This window comes from Epinephelus fuscoguttatus, linkage group LG11 (assembly GCF_011397635.1).
Source record: "Epinephelus fuscoguttatus linkage group LG11, E.fuscoguttatus.final_Chr_v1".
Lineage (NCBI taxonomy): Eukaryota > Metazoa > Chordata > Actinopteri > Perciformes > Serranidae > Epinephelus > Epinephelus fuscoguttatus.
Window position 1 is genome coordinate 39,373,646 of NC_064762.1, and position 18,250 is coordinate 39,391,895.

Below are 18,250 nucleotides of genomic sequence, written 5' to 3' on the forward strand. Positions count from 1 at the left end.
GTAAGTGGAAGTTTGGCTGACCAGCGGACAGTGCGCACACGTCACCAAAACCTCACAGGCAGGTTTCCAGAATATCAGGCACATTAACAATGCAATAAATACCCCCAAAAAACACTATTCAATGCAACTATCTGCAATCAGAACATAAATGTATCTCTATATCGACTGTCCCATCACATGTGATGTCAGATCAAAGGGGATTGGCACCATTTGGCACGTTTGGCACACGTAATGGAAACCCAACTTGATTTGATTAACACAGCTGCAAACTAATGAGTTCACATCCCTCTCAGTCAACCACAAACATCCACAGCATCAGATAGGGAGTATATATTCAGCATCTGTCATCTTAGAGAAGTCAAAAGAAACAAACAGTGAGACTGCAAGAGAGAAAGAGGGAGCGTGCGTGCACAAGAGAAACGCAATGCTCGCAGTTCCGTATATTCGGACACTGCCAGCTTGGACCTCCCGGACCAAAACATCAGTTTCCTCCTGGGAGAAGTTTGGCCGTCTGATACTGCTGCTCTCTTCTGCCATGGCGAATTGAGTAAACTCTCATTACGCCTTCGCGCAGCGCATTTAAGGGCGAGGAGAGGGGCTCATTTGATTTGTGTGATGTGAATCAGCTGTGTAAAACCCACTCCACGCCTTCTCTCCTCCCTCTTTCCAACTTGCACAGGTAGGAGGGACGGAGGTGGGAAAGAGGAGTAGCTGCGCCAGTGCGCACAGTGTGCCAAACTTGCAAAATCCACCTGGCCACACCCAATTGGCGAAGCACAGGAGCCTCCGCCTCGCCAGGTTTGCGAAACTAGAGGCCGATATCTCTAGAACTCAAATTTAATCCAAACTGCCACTTAGTCTAAAGAATAAACTAATTAGCATTTTGTAAACGGTCAAATTTCAAGGTCAGTGTGACCTCACAAAATTTTGTATTTCGTCATATGCTAATTATGACAAAACTTAACACAAATGTTCACAAATGTGAAGCCTCATGAAGCGTTTTCTTTATTTTCTGAGCCCACTAGATGGCACTTCTTGTTCAACAAAAGGTTGAAAGCGCATTAAATTGCCATTCTTTGAGCCTCTCTCTTTAAACCAAGAACTCCATCAAGTTATAAAAAGTTAAGAAAAGCTTATTGATATTTTATTGCATATTGAGGGTATTGATGAATGAATTTTAAAAGGGGCTCAGCACTTAATTAGTTAGTTAATTAATTAGAAACTCCACAACCACTGGGCCAATCATAACAAAGCTTGTAGGACATGTCCTCATACCTTTAACATACCCTGAGAGTTTAATTCAAATCAACCACTCAGTGGTGTTACAAATGCGGAAAGCAAGCAGTGACAGCTATGACGGGAGCAGTCATGAATGACAAAAAGAAAAACAAACATGCTAGACTTTCTGTCAGTCGGACGTCATGAGGTGTCCCAGACGCTGCGTCAGTTGTTGTTAACTATACTACATGAAACGATGGATTATGGTGTACGACACTCATTGTCGTTCACGATCCATGACGACACCGTATATCGGCTGATATCATGTAGTGTGTACCAGGCATTACCCATGTGAGGTACTCAAAAATATGGCATACAAGTAAGTTACAGCAAGTACCATTAGATATGACAATACTCTCCTTTAAAGTGTCGGATTACTCCTTTAACATATGCTGTATGGTGAGTAATGCACAACCCAAATTACAGAAGAACCAGAAAAATAACAGTGAAGTGTATTAACAGTAATCAATAATACGTTTTTTTCCTCTCCTCAAATCTCTCCCCCGTGTCTTACGTGGGCTGAGCTAAGACGTGAGGAAGAGATGCAAGTGAGGGAAACGTGGATGTAAGATCAGGTGTTGGGATGAATCCATAGTTGATTGAACTGACTCAGAATAGCTGTTCTGAAACCAAATACCTGAAACCAATACGTGCTGACGTATTGCGGTAAGCGAGTTGTGTCATTTCCGGTGTTTCTGTGACAGCGTCTCTGTACTGCTCTGGTGAATTCCACTTGCCTGCTTTCTCACCTCAGTTGCTTTAACGTCTACTTCAAGTCATAACCCACACTGGTTCTGTTTAAGCACCTATAGCTCTCCTCCTTTCTACGACTTTCTCGCTAATCTCTTAGCTGTTGTTTGCACGCTCTTAGCCTTGTTAGCTACATTAGCTTAGCCATGACTTCTCCTTCTCCTGCTCTCTGTTGCTCGATGTGTCAAATGTTCAGTTATGCCTCTGCCTCCTTTAGTGACAGTGGTAATTGTAACAAGTGTAGCTTATTTGCTGCGTTGGAGGCGAGGCTTAGTGAATTAGAAGCGCGGCTCTGCACCATGGAAAACCATTCAGTAGCTGCGGTAGTTAGCCAGCCCCCTGTAGCCGGTGCGGAGCCACATAGCATAGCCTTAGCCTCTGCTAACTGTCCTCCGGTAACTCCCGTTCAGCCGGGAGGTTGGGTTCTACTGATTCGCCAGAAGCACAGCTCCAAGCCGAAGCCCACGGCTCACCACCAGCCTGTTCACGTTTCCAACCGCTTTTCCCACTCAGCGACACACCCGCTGAGGATAAAACTCTGGTTATTGGCAGCTCTATTCTGAGAAACGTGAAGTTAGCAACACCAGCGGCCATAGTCAAATGTATCCCTGGGGCCAGAGCGGGCGACACTGAATCAAATTTAAAGCTGCTGGCTAAAGCTAAACGTAGATTCAGTAAGATTGTTAATCACGTCGGCGTCAATGACACCCGCTTACGCCAATCGGAGGTCACTAAAATTAATATTGCTTCGGTGTGTGAATACGCAAAAACGATGTCAGACTCTGTAGTTTTCTCTGGACCCCTCCCAAATCTGACCAGTGATGACATGTTTAGCCGCATGTCATCATTTAACCGCTGGCTGTCCAGGTGGTGTCCAGCAAACGATGTGGGTTTCGTTAATAACTGGCAAACTTTCTGGGGAAAACCTGGTCTTATTAGGAGAGACGGCATTCATCCCACTTTGGATGGAGCTGCTCTCATTTCTAGGAACCTGGCAAACTTTATTAGTAATTTAAATCCCTGACAACCCAGAGTTGAGACCAGGACTCAGAGTCGCAGTCCTAAACGCCTCTCTGAGCTTCTAGTTCAGTTACCCAGCCATAGTTTTAATAGTTTTATACAAACAGTGTCTGTCCCCCGACCGCCTAAATTATCTAAATCTAAAATTAAACAAAGAGGAGTTGTGCATAACAACCTCATAAAAATTAAAACCTCTTCTGTGACAGAAAGACAAAACAGGAGAATTAAATGCGGACTGTTAAATATCAGGTCTCTATCGTCTAAAGCAGTGTTAGTAAACGAATTAATATCAGATAATCATATTGATTTACTCAGTCTCACTGAAACCTGGCTGTGTCAAGATGAATATGTCAGTCTAAATGAGTCCACTCCTCCCAGTCATAATAATACCCACATTCCTCGAGGCAGCGGCCGAGGAGGGGGAGTTGCAGCCATTTTTAACTCTAGTCTGTTAATCAGCCCTAAACCTAAACTAGATTATAATTCATTTGAAAGCCTCGTTCTTAGTCTTTTACATCCGACCTGGAAAACCTCGCAGCCACTTTTATTTGTTATAGTGTACCGTGCTCCTGGCCCGTATTCTGAATTTTTATCTGAATTCTCAGAGTTTTTATCCAGTTTAGTTCTTAAATCAGATAAAGTTATTATTGTAGGCGATTTTAACATTCATGTCGACGTTGATAATGACTCCCTGGCTACCGCGTTTATCTCATTATTAGACTCCATTGGCTTCAGTCAGGGTGTACATGAACCTACTCATTGTTTTAACCATACCCTTGATCTAGTTCTGACGTATGGAATTGAAATTGATAACCTAAAAGTCTTTCCACAGAATCCTCGCTATCGGATCATTATCTGATTACTTTTGATTTCTTTTACTTGATTACACGCCACTCAGCAACAGTTACTATACTAGATCTTTATCAGATAGTGCTGTCGCAAAACTTAAGGAAAAGATTACTTCGTTAAATTCAATACCAATACCTTCAGTAACAGAGGTTTCCGTGCCGACTTTAACCTCTCCCGAATTGATCATTTTGTTGATAGCACCGTAGGCTCGCTACGAACAACGCCGACTCTGTAGCTCCTCTTATAAAGAAGTTAAAAAAGCAAAGAAAGTTCGCTCCTTGGTATAACTCTCAAACCCGTAAGTTAAAACAAATATCGCGAAAATTTGAAAGGAATTGGCGATTAACCAAACTGGAAGAATCTCGTTTAATCTGGACAGACAGTCTCAAAACTTATAAGACCTCCGCAATGCCAGAGCAAACTATTACTCAGCTCTAATAGAAGACAATAAGAACAACCCCAGGTTTCTTTTCAGCACTGTAGCCAGGCTAACTGAGAGTCAAAGCTCTATTGAGCCTTGTATTCCTTTAGCCCTTAGCAGTAATGATTTTATGAGCTTTTTTAATGACAAAATTCTAACTATTAGAGGCAAATTTCATGACCTCCTGCCCTCAGATAGTACCTATCTAACCTCAAACACAGCTGTAAAATCTAATATATATTTAGATTGTTTCTCCCCAATTTCTCTTCAAGAATTGACTGCAGTGATTTCTTCATCCAAATCATCAACGTGTCTCTTAGACCCCATCCCAACTAGGCTACTTAAGGAGGTCTTTCCTTTAGTTAACACTCATATATTAGATATGATCAATATATCCTTATTAACAGGCTATGTACCACAGTCTTTTAAGATAGCTGTAATTAAACCTCTACTAAAAAGCCCTCCTGGATCCAGAGGTGTTAGCCAACTATAGACCAATATCTAATCTTCCCTTTATGTCAAAGATCCTTGAGAAAGTAGTCGCAGACCAGCTGTGTGATTTTCTCCAGGATAATAATTTATTTGAGGAATTTCAGTCAGGATTTAGAGTGCATCATAGCACTGAGACAGCTCTAGTTAAAATTACAAATGACCTTCTGATTGCTTCAGACAAAGGACTCGTCTCTGTACTTGTTTTATTAGATCTTAGTGCGGCGTTTGACACAATTGACCATCAAATTCTGCTGCAGAGACTGGATCACTTAATTGGCTTAAAAGGTTCAGCACTAAGCTGGTTTAAATCTTATTTATCTGATCGTTTTCAATTTGTTGACGTTCGCAATGAACCATCCTTACGTACTAAAGTTTGTTTTGGAGTTCCGCAGGTTCTGTGCTCGGACCAATCCTGTTTACTCTATATATGCTTCCTTTAGGTAACATCATTAGAAATCACTCTATAAATTTCCATTGTTATGCGGATGATACTCAGTTGTATTTATCAATGAAGCCAGAAGAAAGCAATCAATTAACTAAACTCCATAATTGCCTTAAAGACATAAAAACTTGGATGAGCACCAATTTCCTGATGTTAAATTCAGACAAAACTGAAGTTATTGTTCTTGGCCCCAAACAACTCAGAGACTCTTTATCTGATGACATAGTTTCTCTAGATGGCATTGCTCTGGCCCCTGCCACTACCGTAAGAAACCTCGGAGTAACATTTGATCAAGATTTGTCTTTTAATTCTCATTTAAAGCAAACCTCACGGACTGCATTTTTTCACCTGCGTAATATTGCGAAAATTAGGCCTATCCTGACCCGAAAAGATGCAGAAAAATTGGTCCACGCTTTTGTTACCTCAAGGCTGGATTATTGTAACTCTCTATTATCAGGTAGCTCTAGTAAGTCCTTAAAAACTCTCCAGCTAATTCAGAATGCAGCAGCACGTGTACTAACAGGAACTAAGAAACGCAATCATATCTCTCCTGTTTTAGCTTCTCTGCACTGGCTCCCTGTAAAATCCAGAATTGAATTTAAAATCCTACTGTTAACTTATAAAGCTCTAAATGGTCAAGCTCCGTCATTTCTTAGAGAGCTCATAGTGCCATATTATCCCACCAGAACACTGCGCTCTGAGAACGCAGGGTTACTCGTGGTCCCTAAAGTCTCCAAAAGTAGATCAGGAGCCAGAGCCTTTAGCTATCAGGCTCCTCTCCTGTGGAATCATCTTCCTGTTACGGTCCGGGAGGCAGACACCGTCTCCACATTTAAGACTAGACTTAAGACTTTCCTCTTTGATAAAGCTTATAGTTAGGGCTGGCTCAGGCTTGTCCTGTACCAGCCCTTAGTTAGGCTGACTTAGGCCTAGTCTGCTGGAGGACCCCTCTATAATACACCGGGCCCCTTCTCTCCTTCTCTCTCTCTCTCTCTCTCTCGTATCCTATTACTGCATCTAGCTAACCCGGCCATTCTGGATGTCACTAACTCGGCTTCTTCTCCGGAGCCTTTGTGCTCCACTGTCTCTCAGATTAACTCATATCACAGCGGTGCCCGGACAGCGTGACGTGTGTGGTTGTGCTGCTGCCGTGGTCCCGCCAGATGCCTCCTGCTGCTGCTGCCATCATTAGTCATTAGTCATACTTCTTCTGTTATTATACACATATGATTATTGTCACACATGTATACTGCCAGGTATTAATACATACTTTCAACATATTGTACCGCAGTAACCAGAACTATAACTATAATATTATTACTTTCATTAATGTTGTTGTAAGATACTGTCATTACCTGCATCTCTCTCTCTCTCTCTCTCCCTCTCTCTCTCTCTCTCTCTCCCCCTGTGTCATATGGATTACTGTTAATTTATCATGTTGATCTGTTCTGTACGACATCTATTGCACGTCTGTCCGTCATGGAAGAGGGATCCCTCCTCAGTTGCTCTTCCTGAGGTTTCTACCGTTTTTTTTCCCCCGTTAAAGGGTTTTTTTTGGGGAGTTTTTCCTTATCCGCTGTGAGGGTCTTAAGGACAGAGGGATGTCGTATGCTGTAAAGCCCTGTGAGGCAAATTGTGATTTGTGATATTGGGCTTTATAAATAAAATTGATTGATTGATTGAAACCAAAAACTCAGAATTTTCCATCCCAGAGTTAGTCAGCCCAGAGTTCAGATTAAGACTAAAGCTCTGTCTCATCGCAAAATCAATCGCATACTGTACTTACACAAAAATGCAGTGCACTATGAGTACCTGAATGGTGCACTCAAAATGGTCAAGAAGTTGAGTGTGGAACTATGGACACTTCTCGCCCTCAGTGGTCACCATCTTGGCTACGTAGCGGAAGGGGAGGGACCACTTTTCAAAGTGGAAATGGCGGCTGAGGAATGTGCGACCGTGAATATGTATAAGAGTATGATTGTGCACTGAGGGTATACAGTAGTAGTGTTTGTGTAAGACTATAGTGGTGTATGTTTGAGAGTATGATGTTACATGTGAAACCAAGTATGAATTATGTCTCAAAGAGCTAGTATATCATAAGTAAAAGTACATATATATCTTTGGGTACCATAGATATTAGCATCGTGTGTGTCAGTAGCAAGACAAAATCATGCAGCAACTGGATTTCTTGCAAACCTGTGCAAATTAAACATGAACATTAAGCTTATAACATGTAGTTTTTAGTTGTATGCCTTAGCTTCCTTCATTTGAAAGAAACGTACTAGCACCTTACCAAGTATTTCATAATTATTTTTTTTTTAAACAGAAATTAAAAATGTACAAAACAAAAAGAACTGGCGTGCTCGACTCACAGTCCGAAAAACACCGGGTGCTGACCCAAAAATCATAAACAGCGTTAAACGCTGAGGAGAGCCAAGTGCTGAAACGCTTCCGTTCTTGACACTGCTGTGCGTCATTAAAAGACTGATATATGATATTTGTGAGTGCTGACATTTTGATTTATTCAATTAAAAATATATAAATAAAGGAGCTGGGACATAAATGTGGCATTATAAAATAATAATGTCCCCTGAAATAAATGGAAGCAGTCCTTTGAAGACATTCCTTTTAAATAATGTGTTTATTGACTTATTTATATGCTCAAATTTACATTTATTTATATATTCATATATTAATTTTCACTTTTTTTTCCGGATGAAAACAATCACATATTTATTTATGTGCTTAATATTGGCTTATTTGGATTTCCGTGAAACTTAGTTAAGATTAAAAAAATGATATTAAGATAGGAATGAGAATCGAAAATTACAGTATGAGGATGTGGAAATATATTTCATAAATAACTATCTGCCAATATATTTTTTTGCAATTTTATTGACAATGAATATCAGGCTAGAAAATATAACATTTGATGATTTAACTAGATTTCATTTAGTAACAGAGACAAATAATAATGAGAAATAACAGATACAGATGAGGATGTCTCTGTACACCTGTAGCAGATAGATGCATGTTCTGCTCCACAGACACAACAACTTGAAAGCTACTCAACAAAACTAACAGCCCGCAACTAATGTTTAATACACTGAACAAAAATATAAACGCAACACTTTTGTTTTTGCTCCCATTTTTCATGAGCTGAACTCAAAGATCTAAAACATTTTCTATACACACAAAAGACCATTTCCCTCAAATATTGTTCACAAATCTGTCTAAATCTGCGTTAATGAGCACTTCTCCTTTGCCGAGATAATCCATCCCACCTCACAGGTGTGGCATATCAAGATGCTGATTAGACAGCATGATTATAGCACAGGTGTGCCTTAGGCTGGCCACAATAAAAGGCCACTCTAAAATGTTCAGTTTTATCACACAGCACAATGCCACAGATGTTGCAAGTTTTGAGGGAGCGTGCAATTGGCATGCTGACTGCAGGAATGTCCACCAGAGCTGTTGCCCATGAATTGAATGTTCATTTCTCTACCATAAGCCATCTCCAAAGGCGTTTCAGACAATTTGGCAGTACATCCAACCAGCCTCACAACCGCAGACTACGTGTAACCGCACCAGCCCAGGACCTCCACATCCAGCGTGTTCACCTCCAAGATCGTCTGAGACCAGCCACCCAGACAGCTGCTGCAACAATCGGTTTGCATAACCAATGAATTTCTGCACAAACTGTCAGAAACCGTCTCAGGGAAGCTCATCTGCATGCTCGTCATCCTCATCGGGGTCTCGACCTGACTGCAGTTCGTAGTTGGAGAGGTGTTCTCTTCACGGATGAATCCCGGTTTTCACTGTCCAGAGCAGATGGCAGACAGCGTGTGTGGCGTCGTGTGGGTGAGCGGTTTGCTGATGTCAACGTTGTGGATCGAGTGGCCCATGGTGGCGGTGGGGTTATGGTATGGGCAGGCGTATGTTATGGACAACGAACACAGGTGCATTTTATTGATGGCATTTTGAATGCACAGAGATACCGTGACGAGATCCTGAGGCCCATTGTTGTGCCATTCATCCACGACCATCACCTCATGTTGCAGCATGATAATGCACAGCCCCATGTTGCAGGGATCTGTACACAATTCCTGGAAGCTGAAAACATCCCAGTTCTTGCATGACCAGCATACTCACTGGACATGTCACCCACTGAGCATGTTTGGGATGCTCTGGATCAGCATATGCGACAGCGTGTTCCAGTTCCTGCCAATATCCAGCAACTTTGCACAGGCATTGAAGAGGAGTGGACCAACATTCCACAGGCCACAATCAACAACCTGATCAACTCTATGCGAAGGAGATGTGTTGCACTGCGTGAGGCAAATGGTGTTCAAACCAGATACTGACTGGTTTTCTGACCCCCCCAGACACCCCCAATAAAGCAAAACTGCACATTTCAGAGTGGCCTTTTATTGTGGCCAGCCTAAGGCACACCTGTGCAATATTCATGCTGTCTAATCAGCATCTTGATATGCCACACCTGTGAAGTGGGATGGATTATCTGGGCAAAGGAGAAGTGCTCACTAACACAGATTTAGACAGATTTGTGAACAATGTTTCAGGGAAATGGTCTTTTGTGTATATAGAAAATGTTTTAGATCTTTGAGTTCAGCTCATGAAAAATGGGAGCAAAAACAAAAGTGTTGTGTTTATATTTTTGTTCAGTATATATAAACTTTGCCCAATCTCAAAAGTCGGGAGTGTTGGTAGAATAGTGGATAGTGCCGGTGCCCCATGTATAGAGGCATTGCCTCGCTGCAGCGGCTGCGGGTTTGAATCCGGCTCGCGGCCCTTTGCTGCATGTCAGTCCCCACTCTCTCTCTGTCTCCCCATTTCACCCTCTGTCCTGTTAATAAAGGCCAAAAGCCAATAAAAATAATCTTTAAAAAAAAAAACCATAATAATAATGTGTATCGACTAATTTTTGTGCCCCTCATGTAATCATTGTTTCACGTTCTTAAATGGTCTTAACTTTGATTAATAAGGTACATCTACTTCCGAGTCTCATATATGGCCCTGTACAACTATTGCATTTTGATGGAATTAATCAAAACAAACTTGGCCGGCAGCCTATGCCAGCAAAAGTGTTTCAGGATGAATTTTGACAACATTCAGTGGTTATATCTATGATTGGAATGTCATCAGCAACGCAAAAATTGAAAAAATAAAATAAAATAAAACTTGGAGTCAGTAAAACTTCTTAAATTTGAAAAGAAAGGTCCCAAGAAAAGTTTTCATCAGATTAATTGTGTGCTCTTAAATGGCAAATTTGTTTGCACCTGTGTGTTCATAATGTTGAATCCCATTGTCCTCGTTAGTTGAAATCCTTAATAGCATAGGTAAATGCCCCACAAATCCCCATAAAATGGCATGAGAGTGCAGGGCTGTGTGCACACAACAAGTTTTGAAGTGAAGGTACTCCTGCAGAGACTGAACGCTAAACAAGATGTCATATTCAGTAGTGTCAGGAGTGGATATAAATTAAAACACAAAAGATGAGAGATGAGATGCTAAAAATACATATTAATCAACCACCTGACCCGCAAACTGCACACTTTATGCATTATGGTAGCACAGCTGTCAGGACTGGGGACAGAGATGAGCACCATGATCTTTTCCAAGGAGTACATGTGTGTGCGTGCCTAGAAAAAGACAGAAAGAGATGTAGAGAAGATGATTTTCTAGGGTAAATCTATCACTAATTAGTAGATTGCCATTAACATAACAGATGTGAATTGATATTAGTATAGTGTTTATTTTAAAACTTAAATGCTTTTCTAAAATATTCAAAATTATTAAAAAACATAATAAATTATACAATTTTAAAAAAAAATATATCAATTCTGTGATATACATCTGTAGAATTGACGTAAATGCAAAAACAATTATTTTTCACATACATGTCAGCTTTAAATGTCCGTAAGAGTACCCTTAAGTGTGCCTTGATTCTGTTGTTATCTAAGAACAAATCCCAAATCACATAACACTGATGAATGACAATTTTTTTGTGAAAACTGCATAAGTGCGTTTTAACAAAAATGTCTTTTTTTTTTTTAATTGGTCTGTGAATAAGGCCCATTAATGTTATATAGCCATCACGATAGGCAGATATCTAAACAGGCTTACTGATAAGATGATGATAAGAAAGGGATGTTGTCCTAATTTACCTCGGTTTGTTTCTTGAGACAGGGAGAGGTACTTCATCCAGTATGAAGAATCTTTCACTCCAACATAGAAAAACATTTTTCACAATTACGACCATTGGTTTCGTCTTTGTCAGCTCTTCATTTTGTAGCTGAAGAGGCAGGTATTGTTTGAGGAATAGCAGGTGCTGCTGATGCCTCAGCTTCCTTCATGAAATCAGCCTCAGTCTCAGGCTGCATCTTGAAAGTAGTACATTAGCAGAGCAGCAATGGTAGCTTCAGTCCTACATCTGCATCAGGATATGCTCTGCTGTGTAGGCCACCTACATTTTGGCAGCCTTTAGAGTCAAACATATAAGCACTTAGTTAGTTAGTTTGGAGAAAATTGACTAAAAGCATAAAAACACACATATGAAAGACACACACTTTTCTGACCATTTTCTTTCTATAGAAATACAGGTTAGTTGTATATGCTACAGTTGCTTATCAGAATGTTTTGGATGTCTTGGCTTCCTTGCTCTAACAGATTGCTGAATGTTTTCATTTCCTGCAGGTCTCACATTGTGGGATGAGAAAACTCTCAATGCCCATGTTAGTGAAAGCTCTCATCAAGGCAGTACATTTCAGATTTCTGCATCTGATGCTATAGAGGAAAAGTCCTGTCTACTGGATGTTGAAGCTTCGCTGAGGGCCAGTTTCCTCTGTGGACTGATTGAAGTTGGAGGATCTGCCAAGTATCTGAATGATCAGAGGAAATGCAACAATCAGAGCAGAGTGACGTGTCAGTATAAAGCTACCACCAATTTCAAAGAGCTGTCAGTGACTCACCTTGAAATTAAAACCAAACAGATGGATGTTATAAAGAATGGCTTGGCAACACATGTGGTCACTGGCATATTTTATGGGGCAAATTCTTTCTTTGTGTTTGACAGTGAGAAGTTGGAAGCCAGCAAGGTTCAGGAGGTACAGGGCAGCATGGAAGCTGTGATAAAGAAGATCCCCACATTTGATTTTGCAGGGAAAGTTGACATCAAGCTGGACGAGAAAGAAAAAGCCCTGATTCAGAAATTCTCCTGCAAATTCTACGGAGACTTTATTCTTGAAAGAAACCCTACAACATTTGAACAGGCAGTGAATACCTACGCACAACTCCCAAAGCTGCTGGGAGAAAATGGAAAGAATGCTGTCCCACTGAAGGTCTGGCTGATGTCACTGAAGAATCTGGATGCCAATGCCTCTGAGCTGACAAGAGAGATCAGTGTTGGACTAGTAAGAAAGGCGTAGGATGCTCTAGAAGATTTAAGGGAAATAGGAATGAGATGCAATGATAACCTGCAAGACAAAGTGGTTAAGAATGTACCACAGATGCAAGAAGAGTTTCTCACCTTCCAGAAATTGTGTGGTTATTATGAATCCAACATCCGTCAGACCATGGCACAGAGTCTTCCCTCACTCCGGGAAGGTAAAGAAGATGAGAGCTCAGTAGAAAAACTCTTTGAAGACAGAAACAAGTCGCCATTCAGTCATGAAAAACTAAGCAAGTGGCTGGATCATAAAAAGAGAGAGATCAACATCATCAGGTCCTTGCTAAATACTTGTGACATGAAGGAAGAAAGCACCATACCAAATCAGTCAGAGCTGGATAGACAGGTTCTCGATCCTGGTGTAGAGGATGTTCTGTGCTTTGTTTTCACCTCATTGGAGAGAGGTGATACCTACCTTGATGAGATGGCCACATTCTTGGATGCACCTAAATTAGGAAGTACCAATGAAGTCCAGTGGTACTTCTCAGATGAAGTTCTCATAAAAATGAGAAAGAAAGCCAAAGTTTTCCATAATGCCAAAGCATCAAGGAACAACAGATTCTGTTTCCTTGTAGCATTCATTGCAAATAAGAAATACACAGGTGCCACCATCTACCATTACAAAAATGGCATTCTGGTCACTGATGATTTCTCAATCCCCCCTGTGGAGACCATCACAGACAGACGAGCTTTGATTGTGTGTAAGTAATTTTTCATGATTTTTTGAGCTGTACTAATCACTTTCCAAAAACCTGTTTGACCATCAAAAATGACTAATAATACAATTTGTTTTGGTCTCTCTATCAGATGCCTGTAATCTTACGCTGAACCCAAACACTGCAAACAGCTACCTCATTTTGTCTAGGGGAGACAAGATGGCAGAATGTGGATCATGGCAATACTATCCTGATCACCCAGAGAGGTTTGATACACATACTCAAGTGTTGTGCAGAGAGGGGTTAAATAAGTGCCATTATTGGGAGGTAGAGTGGAGTCCTGGTTCCCATGAATCTGTTTATATAATTGCAGGGTACATGGGAGTTAAAAGAAAAGGAGGTGGGCCAGAGAGTGAGCTTGGACGTAATTGCAAATCATGGGCTTTTGGCCAATTTTTGGAACATGGAAAACACAAACTTAAGGCATGGCATTGTGGTTTGGCTTGGGAAAGTGATTTTCCCTGTGATGGCTGCAGCAGAGTTGGGGTGTATCTGGACTGGCCTGGTGGCACTCTGTCCTTCTACAAAGTCTCGTACAACACATTACATCACCTCTACACCTTTACAGCCACATTCACTGAGCCTGTTTATCCAGGCCTCTGGGCTTATAATAGGTCCAACTATGCTTACCTGTGTCCAATTTGATAAGAGAAATGAATGACAAAAACTTGATAGCTTGAACATGGTTCACAAATTTCAAAAATGCATTCAAATCCAGAGGGAACAGGACAGGACATGATGCAATAAAGCTACTGCGTATAAAATTGTTTATGAGATTGGTTGACTCCAAACACAGCCTTTTTCTAAAAACTTGTTTGTGCTTCACAGATTCACAATCAGCTTCAGTTGGTATATTGCAGATATATTTGTAATTGCTTTACTTTCTGTTCTAATTCCTAATACTTAAAGATAGAGTAATTAAGAGGAAAAAAAAGATGTACTTGTTTTTGTTGAATTTATCATGTTGATTATATTATGACATACAGTAGCTAAAGTGCTTATTTTGTTTTTACACCATTTGTTCTCTTTTTTTTGCAGTATTGTATAAGAGTTATCTTTTCAGAACACAAGAGGAATCATTTTGTTTTTTCAGGAAATCTCCATGGTCTCTGTTTTCCTGTTAAGGGCAAGTCTATGCCTTAACCCTGACCTCAGGTTCAATTAATGACTTAACCTCTCTGATGAATGAGTCATTGTTAACGCCATTTTGTTGGATGTTAAGCACATTGCTGATGTTAATAGAGGTGAAGAAATGTACTTCCTTTTTATTTATTTTTATTTTTATTTAATGTATCGGTTAACAGCCTCCTTCACAAATTGGTTTGTGCTTCACAGCTTCACAATCAATAAACATGTTTCTTGTTTGTAATGTCACATACCTGTTTTTTTTTGTTTGTTTTTTTTTATTATACTTAATTTAATTTCTATTTTAATTCTCAATAGTTTAAGATACAGAAAATCCAGATACAGTTGCCATGTCAGCTCTGGTATATTGAAATATAACTCATGGCTCATGTAAAAAAAACAAACAAAAAAGGCATAACTTGTTCTGTTGGAGAGAGTCACTGTTTAACACCATTTTCTTGCAAACATAGCTGATGAAACGTCAGATTCCTGTCACATCACGACACCTGGTGGATATGTTTACTTGAGCAGAATATTTAATAAAGTGTAAACCTGACTTTGCCATTGTGTACTACTTTTTTCCCCTGTAAATTAAAAGATGGCTGCCTCAAAGCTTAGCATTATTATTTATGACACAGCAGTATCTGTTTATGTAAAGAACACTACAGAGGTAGAACATTGATCCTCAGAGAACATTACACAACTTATCTTCTTCACTGTATATATTTGCTAAGCTCCCACATGGATTTAAACATGATGGCTACAGTAGCTACATTTTGAAGTCTTTCAACAGTTGGGAGGACCCAGTGTGCTGTAAAATGGGATTCCACTCACAAAGTGGAAGCTATTGTAGTCATAGTAGTGTCATTAAAAAAGAGTAATTCTGTAAAATTCTGTTAATTCTGTAAGAAAATAACTGTTCACTTATAAGGAGAAGTACATATTATAATAAATAAGTAAACAAAGAATATGGAAGTTTCAAAATAAATAACTGAAATAATAGATAAGTGAACAAAAAATGTGTAAATATAAAGAGAAATAAGAGACACAGTCTGTAACCCTAGGCAAGGTAATGTGTGTCAGCTGTGTGTCATTGTACTGTGCACAGATGAACATTGTTTGACTTCCCTTGGAGATCCCTGCCCATCTGGCGACAGAGGTCTGGGTGCTGGCAGCAGCATGGGGCCGAAGCCAAACACTATTCATCTGCACACACTGCAATGGTCCAATATCAGTGAAGATCCCCTTTATATATGATGTGGTGGTTCACTTTTACACTGTGATCTGTAGCCTATAGTTCAGCTTTAGCTTCTAACTGTCTTTGTGTATGTCACTGCTGAGTGAGTTTGACATCCTGGATATATCCTTCAAGCCATTTTGTAGACCCCTCTGTCTGCTTCTCTCTGGAATCACTATTTCATTTTTCAAATGAATTTATGATAATATTTGTCCAGGAAGTGCAGTTAGTTACAGTGTGGACTCCATGCTTACTCTGACAGCTTGTTGGACCATCACAAAGGAGCGGGGCTTTGTGAAAGGTCAAACGAAAGTAATTTCAGCCATTACATTCAAGGTGAAGTGCAGATGTTGTGTTTAACATGACTGCTTTATCTTGAGCTTAAACAGCAGCATTTGTTAATATACAAATAGTTTTGCAAAAATTGCAAAATATACATATTAATAACCCATGCCGGCTTAACCCATAAGAACCCACTGTGACACAGGTGCCACACATCCTTTAAATGTTCTGGAAAATTCCATGAACAGCTTTCTCCTTGACTTTAACTCATGAAGTCCCAGAGTGACACATACTTAACATCCTGGTGGATCATGTGACAGGTCATGTGATTTGGTCTTCCCACAACAACATTTCCAAGATGTCTGTGTGCCAGGTTACCACTAGGGGCAGAGCTAGCTAAATTTAAAAAGCTTGTTTTTGGTTGCCAAAGGTAAGATTCAAACCATTTAAGAATTGTAATGCTTACATAACAAGTCCTTTATTACATTTAACCTGTTATGAACACATTTCATGAACAAATTGATATAAAACAAGTCAGGTAAATATCGTTGTGACAAATATGTCACATCGGACCTTTAACCTTAAAATTGTCATGGAAAACCTATTGTGACATATATGTCACAATAAGAAATTTTTTTATGATCTGCTCAGTTAACTTAACTTTTTCAATGATATTTAGTTAATACATTTTATATTGTTCAATTCAAAGCATATTAAAACAAATGTAAACAAAAATCACATCATATGAATCAATTATTAACAAAATATATAGAAAACCATTTTTACCCATCAGTGAATAAAAAAACAGACCCTATATCACTTTGTTCTACCCTATATCATTTGAAAATGTAATGAAAATAAATAAATAATAAAAATTGAAAAGAATAATTGAAAATTGTAATTTAATTTTATCTGCATTATGGATAAGAAGCGATACAGTGTTCAGGATGCACTGACAGTCATCCAGGAAGACGACAGTGACTTTGAGGGATGTGAAAGTAGCTCAGATGATGACCTTGAAGACCCTGATTACACTCCCAGCAACAAAGACATGGAGAATGACAAGTCAAGTGAGTCTAGTGATTCAGACTGCAGTCAATCAGGTGATTTAGATGAAGTACCTCAACCAAAGATGAACCCTGGACAGCAAAATACAACTACCCAGTAGTAGTTTTTATTTTTATTCAATTTGCAAATTTTTGTATTGTGAAATAAATCAAAATTTTGTTGTTAAAGATTTTGTTATTAAACCCAAGAGGTAAAGTTATGATATTGTGGAAACGCAAATAAAAAGACAAAGCTTTGTTATCAAACCAAAAAAGACTAAGGCTGATTAATTTTCAAAAGAGGAATGAATTTACCATTAACACCCATTGACAGATCTTTGACACTAATGAGTGTTATTTTGAGAAAAATGTCAGAAATGTGTTCTATATGGTCTATTTAGTCTATTTTATATCCCCCATAATTACCCTTGATGGATAAATTATCCAGGTTCTTAACGCCCAATGTGACATATATGTAACATTACAGATCTCTGACAGTGAGGGGTGGTATTTTGAAAAAAATGTCAGAAATATGTTCTATGTGGTCTATTTAGTCTGTTTTATGTCCCCCATAATTTTCCTTTAAGGAGAAATTGGTCTGGGTTCTTATGGGATAAACTTACTTAAGGTCACATAACCAATCTTAAAAAGCCCATCAAGGCCCTGAAATGTAAAATTACCTAAAAACTGAGCCTCGAGAACACATAAAAAGTCTGAAATCCTTGTCAAATCCTTTTGTTTGCATTGTCTACTGATATAGGTTCTTCTGTCACAAACAGATCGCCTTCTGAACTCATTTCAATGTGTTCAGCTGAAGCTAAAGTAAGACTTAAGCAGTCTGAGTCAAATCAAATAGATGCTTTATAAATGTAGTTATTTAACACTGAAGTCCCCGTTTATTACTATCCCTTTGCCTCAACTGCACAAGTAAACGCCAGTACATGATTTGGTTGCACTCTTTATCTGAAGGCTAAAATTATTATTTTTTCACTTCCTGCCACGGTATGTGTTTCATCAGACTCAGTATGCAGTTTTTGGGGCCAATATCAGGAATTAAAGAATACTGGCCAAGGTGGTTGCATTTCCTTAAAGTCAGAACACATATCCACTGTCATTTTTTTGTTTCA

At 39.5% G+C, this 18,250-nt stretch overlaps 1 pseudogene; it reads left to right on the forward strand.

Moving 5' to 3' along the window:
* Positions 1 to 11,947: 11,947 nt before the first annotated feature.
* LOC125896803 (neoverrucotoxin subunit alpha-like) lies at positions 11,948 to 14,078 on the forward strand (annotated as a pseudogene).
* The last annotated feature ends 4,172 nt before the right edge of the window (positions 14,079 to 18,250 follow it).